Here is a 15,429-nt window from a genome sequence, read left to right on the forward strand (position 1 = left end):
TGTGCGTGTTTTCTAAAACTTCTAGACGTGCTTTCACAACTCTACTATTTATTTTTAAGATGGTTAATTTGCTCTTTCTGAGGAGAGGCCAAAAGGGAGATCCATCTTTGTCCCTCACTACACCAGATTGGCTAATAAAAGACATGTTAAAAGACGACATATCTTTGGACGCAGTAACCAGCGTAGTTTCTATCACAAAGGTCTCGTTTGTCTGAATCACTTCAAAAAGAAAAGCCCAAAATGAACCGGTTTGGCGGAAGAAAAGCCCAAAACGAAATGAGAACACAAACCTGAAAATGAGTACTCTACCTTTTTTTTTTAGCGATCCCACTCTTTTTTGTTGTCAATGGAGTTTTGCTCAATAAGGTGATTTTTCATTCTCCTCAAATCTAATCGAATCGAATTGTTAAATTCATTGATTTTAATAATTATTGAATAATTTTGTTTTAGTTTTCTTATTTAACTGAACTTTAACATTGATTTGAGGAATATTTGTTGAATAATTTTGATTTTAGTATATTTGAATGAGTGTTGGTGTTTTAGGATAGATTGCTACTCTATCTAATGTTATAGTTTATTTTGAAAAGACCCAGCTACTTGTGAAACATATAATTTATTGTTGTTAGTGTGTTATATTATAACTTATGATTGGTAAGGTTACTGTGAAGTGGTATACTTTTTGATTGTTTGGCTACTTTGTGTGTGTTCTCATGGTCTAATTTAAATTTGGTTATTCTTGAATATTGCATTTTAATTTAACTACAAATTTTTATTTTGGTCTGAATACAATGTTTTTTCTATGCTATTGTATGTAGTTATATCAAGTACTTGATTCTTTCTATAGGCATGTAGGAATAAATCTCACAAACCAAAGCCATTTCTAAGGGATATGAATGGTTTTATTACCACCAAACAAAGATTGGATATCGGCACCATTGAATAGCGATGAATACTTGGATGCAGTTGAATCCTTTTTAAAGTTCATGACCGATAGATTAGGAAAAGGAATTTGGTGCCCTTGTCCATGTGCGAGGTGTCGTAATGTGAGTGGAAGGGTTGATCCGAAAATTGCTTGAGCTGTTTGTTACGTTGCAATAAATTTATGCTTAGTTACTTTGTTTCTCTTTGTTTTGTACAGCAGCGAAGGGAAACATTTTCTCTGATCCGGATGTTGATTCCTCAATGGAGATGTACAATGTCAAAGTTTTATTTCTCTCATCCTTGATCATAGTGAGCAATTGTTTGGGTCCAAAAGAACATTTGGAGAGCTTCAGTTGCCCACAATAGTGAAATGGCTAGCAATCTTTACTTGTTTTGTTTAGGTACGAATTTTCAGTTTTGTTTTACTTGTACTCTTTGTGAATAATTTGAGAAGGCGCTGCGTGCAAAACTTTGAGTTTATAATTACAAAATTTCTTAGATTATTTGATAACATCTAAGTTGGAGTGGCCATTTACTTGCAGTGAACACCTACAGTCGTAAAAACCTGAAAACCTAATACATTCTAGTGGACCATTTTATTGGTATGGGATGAGATTTTATAATGCAATTTTCTGGTTCTCATTTTAGATTGGGTGTTCTTCTTGTGTGTATGCGTGCCATATGTTTTAACACTTCCTGGAGGTAATGTGGAGCATGAACTAGTTCGGACATTGATCAAGCCCCAAATATGCATTTTTATTCTCTTATAATGTTTTAATTATGTCAAATTATATAATTAATAATGTACAAAACTCATATTTTTTTCATCTTTTCAGGATACAAACATATTTTGGACCAAATATCTCAAAAGAAGTGTTCTAGAGCCAAAATGAGCCTAAATGGGACCTCATGGAACAACTTGAAAAAAATGTCAAAAGTTAACGGTCAAAGTCAACTTACGCGTCCAAAAACTCAAAAGCTCAGGAAACACTCCAAGGCTTTAAGGATCAAGGGCTCAACCCTTTGCAAGACTATGGCTAAGCATCTAAAGGCAGTTCAAAAATCCAAAGGGCTCAAATTTCCAAAGACATGGGCTTGGGCCCAAAAAAGCTTGATCATATCCACTAAAAGATAAGGCACAATAATTTTCTAGATTAGGTTGCTTGTTGGATAAGATAAGATATGAGAGGGGCAATTATGTATATCTATACACATATATAAGTGTAGAGATGCCCCCAAAATAGGTATGTTGGTTAAGGTAGTTTAGTTAGGAGTATTGTAAGTAAGTAGGAGTAGGAGTAGGAGATCATAATTAATTAATTGTTTTTATTTACTTTTAATTAATTGTTTTTCATTTTCATTGATTTAAAGCTTCAACCTTTATTGAATCTAGTTGGTTTTCTTCCATTCATAGTGTTTAATCTTGTTTTTCATAACAATAGTTCTTTAAAACATCTTCCCAATAATTCATTTACCTAACCAAAGTTGGTTATACTCATTTGAATCAATCAAATGAGTATAACTTGCTAACCAAGCTATCTTTCTCTTATCTAATCTTCATGTTTCTCAAGCTAAAACAACTCTTATTTTCATGTTTTCATCATCAAAACGTACAGTAATAACTAGTTCTCAACATCATCATACATAAAAAACCATACCAAAATCAATAGAGGAATCAAGAAAAAATGGGGTTTTCTCCATCACAATTCAATTCACATTAGATCTAAGATGAACAACTTCAAAACCCAATACCCCACGATCTACAAGTGTCAGACATTAGACCTTGTTTTTCTTTGTTTTTCAATTAAGTTTCTGGTTCAAAAATTTTCTAAAAAAGTAAGAATTATCCAAACTTCGCGTGTGTTTTGTAATGCGTCTAACTTCGTGTATATATATATTTTTTTGTCTTGCAGCATTTTGAGGCACTTTCTGGTTGTTTGTCCCAATTCTAGCTTCTTTATACTCAATATTAACCAGTATTGAGCTTTATCTGTTGAAGATTTTGGTTATGTTCTTCAGTTCGATCTCAATATATAAGTTGTCGATACCTCATTTCTTCATCAAATTGTTGATTTTAAAATGCTCAAAGTCTATGCGGAAGCTGACATGTTATACTCACACAAAATATACAAGGCTGCCGATTTTAAAATGCTCAAAGTCGGTGGAAGCTGACATGTTATACTCACACAAGATATACAAGGATTGATTGTTATTAGTCATTGATGTACAATGATATACAATTAGTATGTTACTTGTTGAGTGACTTTTGGTTTGAAATATTAAATTTCCTAGTAGGTTATTTCTTAAAGTGGCTTAGCAGATCTAATCCCTGTTCATTGAATTTTAGTCCCTGTTAGTAGAATTGTGTTGCAAATTTAGTGGGTCAAATAGGGCCTCTATTGAGTTAAGCCTGAGTCCTTTCGAAGGCACCTCAGTTGGGCCTCACCAGAAAGCTCTACTGAGCCTGAATGCCCAGGTCAAATATCCTTTTTTTTTTAAAAAAAAAAAAAACTAAAACCCAAAAATCACGCCCTAGAAGTGTCTGTTCAAAAAACCACTCTATTTTAGGATTGGTTATTTCTTAAAGTGGCAAGTGTGTTTTCCAAGGCAAAAGACGCTTTGTTGAACGTAGTTTAAAATATAAGGCATGCTTATAAACGGGTCACTTTCTGTACATCGGTTTTTATAATAAAAGACTCATTGTACATGTATTTCTTAGGTAATTATGTTGTAGTGCCTCCTGATTACACCACCACATACACATCTATTTTTTTATGTTACGGTTAGTCATGGTGTGCCAAAGTAGTGATGCCAATGTAAAAAAAAGTAAAAGGCGAAGTAATGAATATGGCGCTCATCCCCAGTTCTGGTTTGAGCCAACTAAGTGGGATCAATAAAAGATTGATTGGAAAATGTTTGTGCAATTTCCAAATATATTTTAGTTGATGTGTGAACATTATATTGTTTAATTTTGCATTTTTAAAAAGTAGATCGAGTAGATCAGCAGAAGTCTGATTTCTTCAATTTTCTTGTGTGATTATACAGATGTAGGCACTAAGGACCCTCCCGTTTCATCCTACCATATGCTTGACGATTTTTAGAATTGTTGAGATATATTTAAGTTCTAGTATGTGGTTTAGTCCCACATTGAGTAGGTAATAGTCTAAGTATATGTTATCTCCTTATTTAAGGAGAGTGAGTCCCAATGTAATGGTACCCAAGTATAATAATATTTCCTCTTTATAGAATTTTATATGGTATCGGAACTTTAGGGTTTAAACTTAGGACTTCACGTTTTGTGGTCACCGGATTGACCAGCTGTTGGCCGGATTCCGATTACGAAAATTTTATTTTTTACAAGTCAGTTTGTTAGATTCTTTTATTCTTTTTTGTGGTATTGTTTATGTGAGTTGGAGATTTTTTCCGGCAAGCAGATCTGGTGGTGTTCTCATTGATTCTATTTTTTTTTATGCTATTGATTTTACTGTTTTCATTGATTCATTGCCGATTTAGTGGTATTATTGCTTGCTATATTCCTTTGATTTTGTTGGTGAGTTCTCAATCTTTTGGCTAACTTGATCTATTTTTTGGTTGAGAGATACAGGTCAAAGTTTCTTCTCCTCTCAACTTATACGATTTGGTAGGACTCCTTAATGATTATTGGTTGGTTGATGAGCACTTTCATTTGTAATGGTTTGACTCCCTTTTATGGTTTATCTTATAAGGGTTTGACTCCCTTTTATGTCATGGTGCCAAGTTCTCTGGTGTTTCATCGACTTTTTGTTTTAACCATCTTATTAAGGAGTTTATCGTATACTGCCATCATTGATGGTTCAGCTTTTCAGGGTTTGATTATCTTTTCTACCGCAGTGGTGCCAAGTATTCTGGTGTTTCACAAACTTTTAATATCTCTTGTTTCACAATCCTACGAGTTCGGAGCCTTTGTTTTTGTTTGTTGATGTTATTGTGGGTGCTTGTTCGAGAATGATACTTGCGGCTGGAGCTTAGAGGTTTATATATTTGTATTTGGAATGGATATACTTTATGTTGATATCTTTGTATTTGCTAAAGGGGGACTCTTAGGAATGTACTTTGTTGGGGTTGATTAACATTGTAATTGCAAGCCTGAAATATACAGTTTGTATATTTCGGCTTGAGGGGGAGTGTTGAGATATATATAAGTTATAATATGTGATTTAGTCCCATATTGAGTAGGTAATACTGTAATAGTCTAATTAAGTATATATGTGTTCACTCCTTATTTAAAGAGAGTGAGTCCCTATGTAATGATACCCAAGTATAATAATATTTCCGTTGTTGTATAGAATTTTATAAGAACATTTTGTAATCATCAGAATTGGAACAAGAATTAACTAATTTTTAGAGGATTGTGATATTAATACATAGGAAACAACTTTCCTAACCTATTTTGGTTCCAACTATGGATTTCTTGTTAGTAGTATAAACGAAATTGTCATCAATCCTAATATTGTTAATAAAATTATTCAGTCTAGTACGTAATACAAAAGACACTATATATTACTATGAAATATGTTTACAATTATTTGAGCATGAAGGCATACAAGGGAGAAAGTTCTAGTAATAATGTGCATGTTGTCAAGACTCAAGAAGATCAGGTGTGGAAAACCAAGTTGGAAGCTAGCATCCAACTATTTGTGTGGAAGTTGTATAATAGAGATTTACTTACTGGTGATACTCTAAGACGACAAAAGTTTAAGGGTAATGATAATAGCAGTTTTGATGTATGGAATACTAACTCACAACACACACTAAACTACACTTATATCAAGACCTTACTCACAAAATTCACGTTAATGTATAACTCAAGTAAGGAATTCGTCCCAAACCTAAACATTTGAGCATGTGATTAAACTACTAGAATTTAACTCTTTGAGGAATCTATGTGAGAATTATTTTGAGCGGTGATTTTTCAACTAGTTTACTTGCTAAACAAGTTACATATACATACAACATTTAATTACTTAAAACTAGCTAAGAGAGAGAGAGAGAGTTGTGGAGAGCCAAATCCACTCATGGAGGATGAACCTACACTACTTAGACGAACCTTGTCACTACATCTCTAATCTCCCTTTTGATTCAAAACAAATCAAAGGTGAGTGATAAGAGCCCAAAACTGTAGTTTTAACCCTGTAACAGTCATACTTTTAGACAAATTATGTGAGAAATAATTAAGAGTTAACACTGAGTACGTGTTTTTATGCATTTCAGGTTTCAAAGTCCATTATGTGTAGAAAGGTACCACTTTAGCGAGATAAAGGAGCAAAGGTCGGTTACTAAGGAGTTCCGTGATTAAAGACCAAGATTCAAGAAGACAAAGCCTTTCTAAAGCCCGGTTAAAAGCTGAAAAGTCGACGCGGGTAGAAACAGCACACAAGTCAGCTGAACTTCCGAAGGCCGTATCTTTGGACTCAAACCTCAGAATGGGGCCTACCTTATGTCAAAACGACCGTCTCGGAAAGGGCTTTCCAATGGTCTAAGCCTTGATCCAATCAAAGGAGTAGAAGTGGACGAAAAGTCTGTTGAAGCCAACTGCAGCTGAAGAGGCCTTTTGATCGAAAGACTGGGTTTTGGGCCGATTCTCTGCCCAAAACATGGCTCCAAGCCCATGCACGATTTTTGGATCTGAAAGTATAAAAACCAAAGCTTCACTCTTTGTTAATGGTAGCTAATTAGACCTAAAACTATATAGAATTCTAGATCTAGTTTTTTTCAGTAGGGTAATTAAGTTTAAGTTCCATTTTCAATTCTTGTTTTAGATTAAGTCTTTGAATCATTGTTCTTGATTGATTAGATAAATAAAATAGTTATTTTTATCAATTTCGATTTTTGTCATTTCAATTTATAGATCTAATTTTAATTCATGTTGATTATCATTTCGTAGTTGAAGTAGATTGAAACATTGTTAGTTAAATTAGTTAAGTTAGAATTTTAATATGATGTGTAGTTATAATTCAATGGGAAATGATGGGTTGATGATTCAAGGCTAACACCTCCATTAGAGGGGTTGATGAAGCTTTGATGAAAACTTAGTGGTATAGTGTAGAAGCATTGTAGAATCTATTCCACTCTAGAAGGTCGTGATTCGCCATGAGAATGGGTGGACGACCTCACATGCTAGTTAGTATTCGGTAAAATGCCATGAACACTAGGGGATTAGAACTTCGAATTTCTTGCCGTAAGAACGTAAGAATCGAGATACAAGAATCTATGCTAGGTTATTAAGTTGGATTCGAGGTGGATTCAATTCCCCTCTAATCCTTTATCTAGATTAAAAACAATCATATTTCCATAGCATTCGTACTTAAATTCAACATAATCAATTTCATATTGTATCGTAGTATAACACCCTTCGTAAAGCTCTCATTAGACTTAAACCCGATTAATTAGATTAGAAAATATTCCATGCTAGAGAACTAGGAGTGGAACGAATTTGTTACTCCACTCTATTTCGATAGAATTGAGAGTAGAAACTTTGATAAATATAGACAACAAATAAATAGTTTTAGTTTACTTACATTTTGAGTTTATCGTTCATTTCGTAGGTAAACTATTCAATTTTATCTTTTATCAAATGGCGCCGCTGCCATCTTAGTTTCACTTTAGCATTGTTTTCATAGTATAATTAGTCATTTTTAAGTCCAATTAAACCCACCCACCCTTGTTTGATTCATACTGTGGTTGTCCGTTTTTCAGATTGAAAGTTCCAAGAAAATATACACCGAGCGACCCGGCGCTTCTAAGCGAAGCGCACTGCGCTTCAAAAGATAAACAACGAAAGCGACCCACCCCCATGTGGAACGCGACCCGCCCTAAAACACTGTAACTTCAAGTTACACGGAGCGACATCGCCTAAGTGGCCGACACAGCGCCTAAAGCTAAATTTTCCGGATTTCTACAGTTTGTTTCAACTTCGATTTTTAAGTTTTTCAGTGTTCTAACTTGTTATTTACACTGAACACGTGTACACAAGACGCTATTAATAAGCGAAGCAAGGACGCTATCAGGTATTCCTTTCTTCCATACCTCGCATCTCCAGTTAGAGGTTTATACTAAAATATCAAGATTGTTTGGAGTGTTGTCGTGTTTAGACTTAGACTTGCATGAGATTAAGGTCTGGTCGGAGAAAAACACCGAACGTAATTAACCGTTAGCGTCAACAAACAAATCTATCGAGTATACCAATCACTACACCTCTAGCTACTATTCCACCAACCACACCTGACATAATGGCTGAAGAAAGAGAGACTCCTCTCTCCGACTTTTACAAAGCCTTGAGCGATAGCCCTAAATCTTGCATCGTTCTAGCAGACCCAGTGGGGGATTTTCGAATTCCCCCAAACATATTTAATTTGTTACCCGTTTTCCATGGGTTAGACCATGAAAAACCTTACCAACACATGCGTAGGATTGAACAAGTCCTTACAACATTCCATCATCCTACGGTTGGTACAAAACAAATTAAACTGAGGGTATTTACCTTCACCTTAGCCGATAAGGCATCGTCTTGGTTAACTACCCAAGCGCCTAACTCTGTGGACTCGTGGGCTAAACTTGTTCAACTGTTTATGGAACATTTTTACCCACCCCTAAAGATGGATGAGATGCTTTCCAAGATTCATTTTTTCCGACAAAATCCTCATGAATCATTTTTTGAGGCTTGGAATCGTTTCACCGATCTTCTTATAGAGTGTCGACACCATAACCTAGCAAAAGACACGTTAGTTCGTGCCTTTTTCAAAGGACTTCAACATCACCATAAAGAAGTCCTTGACATAATGAATGGGGGTAGTTTCCTAAGTAAAGGAGCCTCGGAGGCTTACAAATTTTTAGAAGATCAAACTAAACGTAATAACAATTGGGGTAGTGATGATATCCCCCGCTCTGCTAGTTCTTCTTCAACAGTTAAGGCCGCCGGTATGTTTGAGATGAAACCCGATCCAGAACTTAAAAATTTAATCGAATCTCTAACTAAAAAGGTTGAGGCTATTTCTGTTCAACAAAAGCCTATCCCCGTCATGAATGTAAACTCCAACCCATGTAATTTTTGTTTGAGTCCTGAGCACCCTGACTCCTATTGTCCTCTCGCCTATGAACAACAACAATTAGAGCAAGATAATGTTTGCTCCATTAATAGCTATCCTATTCCTAATGCCCCATGGAGACAACATCCCAACTTTAGTTGGCGCAACAATCAACAAGTTTCACCTCCAGGGTTTAATAACCAAAATGTTAGGCAAGCAAACAACTATAATCAAGCTCCACCTAGGCAAGGACAGGGACAAAGTCAGGGAACTTATAATAATTATAACAACGAAGCGCAACCACGACAAGGTTTAGCACAAGGTCAGGGTAATTATAATAGTTATAATACCAATAGAGGTATCGTTCCGGTTAACAATAGTAACTATCACAACCCACCCATAAATAATCAACGTGAGATAGTTCCAGTCGCACCACCTGTGACTACTACACCATCACATCCGGATCGTATAGACGCCTTTATACAGGTTACCCAACAACTTTTCCAATCAATGACTCAATCAAACCAACAGATCTTACAATCCATAAATCAGGGCATACAACAGTTAGCCCAAGAGAAAGCCCAACCAAAAGGCGTGTTTCCAGGACAAGCGATACCAAACCCTAAAACAACAAACACAGCCTTTGAGGTAAACAGTAATACTAGTACTGAAACTACAATCGTAGGTGACCTTAATGCCATCACCACTCTCCGCTTTGGAAGAGTGGTTGATAATAAAGTAACTATGCCTATAGTTACCCCATCAAGATACTCCACACCGATATCGAACTAGATACCGAAGTAGAAACTCAAGAGCCTACCACCGTAGAGGTACCCGTTAAACAACAAACTAAGAAACAGAAAGCCAAGGTAACATATCAAGTCGAGCCATACGCTAAAATATAGAAATTTAAACCACCATTCCCTCGAAGTTAGCCATGCTAACCAGGGATACAAACTTTGAGGAGATTAGGAACGCGTTTTCAAGAATCTAACGATAAACCTTCCTTTTCTCGGAGCTATTAAAAGCTACCTAACCACGCTAAATTTTTTAAAGAGTTGTGCACTACTAGGCATAAGACCAACATACCTAAAGACGCCTTTCTAACCGAACAGTTCCCAACTTTATCCGAAAATAATGGAATTGTTAAGTACAAGGACCCCGTCGCCCCTCTACATAAAATGCACCTTAGGAGATTCCCACACGATGACCGCTTTATTAGACACGGGGCGAAGTGTTAACTTACTCCCGTATTATTTGTATAAACAAATAGGTCTACAGAAATGCAACCTACAAAAATAACGCGTTGCAATTAGCGGACAGTCAATTAAGTATCCTAAGGGTGTAGTGGAAAACGTGCTTGTTAAGGTTAATGATTTCTACTATCCCCGCAGATTTTGTTATACTCGATACGTAAGTCGCTAACGACTGTACCAATCATCTTAGAGGCCCTTCTTGGCAACCGCCAACGACTTATAAATTGTCGTGATGGTAAGATGTCCTTATCTTTTGGCCATCTTACAGTTGAGGTAAATGTTTTTAAAATGACGAAACAGTTACCAGATTCGTCTATAGATGGGGAGGTTAGCATGATCGAGAGCTTATCTCAAGATTATTTTAACAACATGTTTCCCGAAAACAATATGTACAAATTCCTTTCTTTTGGAATTTCAGATTTTGTAAATGACTCCTACTTAGAGGAAGTCAACACCATCCTTGAGTCCACACCAATTGTAGACCCTTCGGTTTCTCCATATATTGAGTATGAAGACTTGCTACCTAAGCAAGTATTCAGAATGCAAAATGAGGACCCTGACGAAACATCTATTGATTTTCCTTCCACCCCAGTGCTTAAACCTCTTCCTCCGGAGTTAAAATATATTCAACTTGATCCGGATGGTAGTCATCCGGTAATTATATCTTCTCTGTTATCTAACAATGAAGAGACACGTTTAATCCGGGTGATTAGGGAACATCGGTCTGCGATTGGTTGGTCCCTAGCCGACATTAAGGAAATTGACCCTAATGTTTGCACTCATCGTATCCATTTGGAGGATAACGCGAAGACTTCTCGCGAACCTCAGCGTCGCTTGAACCTTGCCATGAAAGAGGTGGTTAGGGAAGAAGTCTTACGATTACTCGATGCGGGTATCATATACCCAATCTCTGATAGCGAATGGGTAAGCCCCATTCATGTAGTTCCTAAGAAATCGGGAGTTACCATAGTACGTAACGGGAAGGGTGACTATGTTGTCACACAAGGTCCTATGAAATGGAGGATCCAGATTGATTACGACGCTTTAAATGCTATGACACGAAAATGATCACTTTCCTTACCTTTTATAGATCAAATGCTTGGCGCCTAGCTGGTCATGCTTTTTATTGTTTTCTGGATGGCTACTTAGGCTATTTTCAGATTATTATTGATATTGATGACCAAGAAAAGACTACCTTCACATGTCCCTTTGGAACGTATGCCTATAAACGAATGCCTTTTGGCCTTTTAATGCTCCCCGGTACCTTCCAAATGTATATGCTTCATATATTTAGTGACATGGTAGAGCTTTATGGAAGTTTTCATGGATGATTTTTCTATCTATGGAGACTCCTTCACGATCGTTTGTCTAACCTGTCTAAGGTTTTGACATGGTGTGAAGAAAATAGCCTCGCTTTTAAACCGGGAAAAGTGTCATTTCATGGTGAAAAGGGCATAGTACTAGGTCACATCAGATCTAGTGATGGCATCGAAGTAGATAAGGCCAAACTAAATAAGATAGCGACCTACCTAAACCACGACCGGTCCGTGATATTAGAGCCTTTCTAGGCCATGCAGGTTTTTATAGGCGGTTTATTAAAGACTTCTCGAAAATAGCTAGGCCTTTAACTAATCTGTTTTTGAAAGATGCAATCTTTGATTTTAATTTTAACTGTACACAGGCTTTTGAAACTTTAAAAGCCGCCCTAACCTCTACACCAATTATACAGCCTCCCGATTGGTCTAAACCTTTCGAACTCATGTGTGATGCTAGTGACTATGCAGTTGGTGCAGTCTTGGGACAAAAACTAGATAATAAGTCCACTGTTATTTATTATGCTAGTAAAACCTTAAACGATGCTCAATGGAATTATTCAACTACCGAAAAAGAATTCTTAGCTGTCATTTATGCTTTAGATAAGTTTCGTCCTTATTTGGTTGGTTCTAAAACTTTAGTTTACACGGACCATGCAGCCCTTAAGTACCTTCTTGCAAAGAAGGATGCTAAGCAGATTAATCCGATGGATCCTTCTCCGCAAGAGTTCACATTAGAAATAAAGGACAAAAAAGAGGGTCGAAAACGTAGTTGCCGACCACTTATCTAGACTCACAAACGGCGATCGAGTGATTCTCGAGTCCATACCGGGACTCTTTTCCCCGATGAGCATCTCAGATGCGATTTTTTCAAAGACCATGGTATCTTGACATTGTAAATTATTTAGCGGCTGATGTTATTCCTTATAATTGGTCAAGAAATGAACGTAAGAAGTTCTTGGCCAGAGTTAAGTTATACTACTGGGATGAGCCATACCTTTTTAAGTATTGTGCGGATCAGATTATTCGTCGTTGTATTCCCCAGTGGGAATATAATGAAGTTCTATCGTTCTGCCATGACAAAGAGTGTGGTGGCCATTTTAGTTGGATGAAAACAGCCGCTAAAGTTCTTCAATGTGGATTTTATTGGCCTTACCCTTTTTAAGGATGCCCAAGTGCATTGCAAGACGTGTATTCGTTGCCAACAACTTGGGCGAATCACGAAACGTAATATGATGCCATTAAATCCAATCTTGATAGTAGAAATTTTTGATGTTTGGGGCATTGATTTCATGGGTCCCTTCCCTGTTTCCCACGGTTTCATTTATATTCTAGTTGCCGTGGACTACGTGTCTAAATGGATAGAGGCCCTAGCTTGCCGTTGCAATGACCATAAGACCGTTGTATTTTTATTAAAGAATATATTTTCTCGTGGGTTTGGCATTCCTAAAGCCATCATTAGTGATGGTGGAACACATTTTTGCAACATATTTGTTGCATCCCTAGTGAAAAAGTATAGAGTTACACACAAAGTAGCAACTCCTTATCATCCACAAACTAGCGGACAAGTAGAAGTTTCTAATAGGGAAATCAAAAAGATTTTAGAAACAATTGTAAACCCCGATAGGAAAGATCGGGTCGAGCGTCTATCGGATGCCTTATGGGCGATAGAACTGCTTTCAAAACTCCTATAGGTATGTCTCCCTTTAGACTTGTATTTGGGAAACCATGTCATTTGCCCGTTGAATTAGAGCACCGTGCTGCTCGTGGGCTATAAAAGCCTTAACTTCAATATTGATGAGGCAGGTGTCAAACGAAATTGCAATTGAATGAGCTTGAAGAAATCCGTAGCGATTCTTATGATCTCGCGAAGGATTATAAAGCTAACATGAAACGTGTTCATGATAAGCAAATCTTGCGCAAAGAGTTTGTGGTCGGTCAAAAGGTCTTGCTTTACAACTCCCATCTACATATTTTCCCAGAGAAACTAAAAACCCGTTGGTCTGGTCCTTTTCTAGTTACTGAAGTCACCCCTTACGGGGCAATCACCTTGGTAAATCCCAATGACAATAGTATCTTTCAAGTTAATGGTCAACGGTTAAAACATTTTCACGAACTTCTGTCCCCTGATGTAGAAGAAGTCCTTTTACAGGACCCTGTCTATGAGGATTGACCTTTGTCATTGGTGTACTTCCTTTCATTTCCATATAGTGGTAAGAGCACCATTCAGGTAACCGGGCCCTCCCTATGGAGTGTGTGGCTGTAAGTACCGGAACCTAAGTCCACGGTTAACATAATTCACGTTTTCCACTTTTACATGTTTTCTCGGTTTTGGAGTCATGTTCCTCTATGGGGTGAATTATGTATTTATTGTTTTTCATTTTTCTTATAATAAACTAATAAAAAAATAAATAAATAAAAAAATAAATAATAATAAAAAATTCTTAATCATAGAAATAGCAATCCAACAAGTCTTGGGAATCTGACTTTAAACGACCCACGTTAGAACAAATTTTGTGTTTAAAAATTTGTTTGGGGGTGGGCAATCGGTCTTTCCATCTGGATTGCTCGAACTTTCCATTTGTGTTGCTTAGGCCCATTACTTGTAGTTCAATTTGGTTGACGTAATCTAAAACTTAGATTTCATTCGTTCACATAACTTACGTCATACACGCACTTCGAGGCATTTTTCCACCTTCTTATACCTCACCCATGGCTGGAATTGAGTGTTTTATGGATCATTGGATTGGAAATTCTCTACTGATCATTTCCATAACTCATTCGCCAAAATCGGGCCAGTAACGAAGCGGCAAATTGAATTTGAAATTGTGCGAAAAATCGAAAATTTTTGGAATTCAAATTGGGCTTGGGCCCAAACCGCGCGATGTCCGTCGCGTCTCTCCTTCCTTTCCCAAAAACACCGCAGTTCTTTCCTTTTCAATCCTGCCGGTTACCAAGGTTTAAAACAAACCTTAAACACCAAAATAAAAAAAAATAAAAAAAATAAAAAAAGAGAGAACAGGAAACCTAACTACACCCATGCCAAGAAATTCAAATCCAACTAAAATCTTCTCCAAACTATTACCACCACCACCCCAACTCCAAAAACAGCCACCAATTCAAGTAACCACCGCCACCACCGCCACCACCGTTGTTTTTAGTTGTTTTTCTTCAAACTTCGCCTCCCCACGGTCTACAAAACCATTAGTTGTCTCGAAACTTCAATGGCGCTGACGAAGAATTTTGCCGAGCACGCGCGTTTGTTCTTAAACGACTTAGCGCCATTTTACGACGCGGAGATGATTAGGAGGGATTAGAATGGACTGTGGTACTTTCGGCGAGGAGTTCTATCACTATGATTTGGTAGAACAGTTTTTATAAGAAGCGAGAATTGGAGGGATAGGATTTTCATAAAGGTAGTAGGAGGAGGGAAGTAACGAACGGCGATCGTTGGTTAACTCATTAGGAATTACGCTTTGAAAGCAACCTAGTAACGACAATTCAGGAATCCCAATATACTGGAGTTCCTGCTTTTATGAAAGATACTGTCGTGGAGCATGAATACAATCCGACATCTCATTGCGTCTGCCAGTCAACCCTGAGAACCAATCAACTGGCTGTAGCTCAGTGGATTGGTAGGAACGTCCTCGGGAAAGACAAAGTCAGTGATATCGGCCTGCAATGTATGCATGTTCTCTGGATTTTGCAAACGAATAAGTATAATTTCTGCATCCTCGATTTAATGTTTAATGTGATTAGAGGAGTGGGAAAGAGCTTGGCGCCTCTTCCCGTATTGATCACTAAGATCATGCTCTCCTTTAGAGCTATCACAAAATCTGCTCCTATTAAGATCAAATTGCATTCCAATGTAAGTAT

At 37.0% G+C, this 15,429-nt stretch overlaps 1 long non-coding RNA gene across 1 annotated transcript; it reads left to right on the top strand.

The window, feature by feature from the left end:
- The first annotated feature begins 1,138 nt into the window (after positions 1-1,138).
- LOC147509649 (uncharacterized) lies at positions 1,139-2,309 on the top strand. The gene is made up of 2 exons (XR_015218548.1): positions 1,139-1,322; positions 1,758-2,309. It is a non-coding gene; the product is annotated as an uncharacterized LOC147509649 (long non-coding RNA).
- Positions 2,310-15,429: the final 13,120 nt, after the last annotated feature.

Source organism: Coptis chinensis, chromosome 3 (genome assembly GCF_015680905.1).
Source record: "Coptis chinensis isolate HL-2020 chromosome 3, ASM1568090v1, whole genome shotgun sequence".
In the NCBI taxonomy this organism is placed as follows: domain Eukaryota; kingdom Viridiplantae; phylum Streptophyta; class Magnoliopsida; order Ranunculales; family Ranunculaceae; genus Coptis; species Coptis chinensis.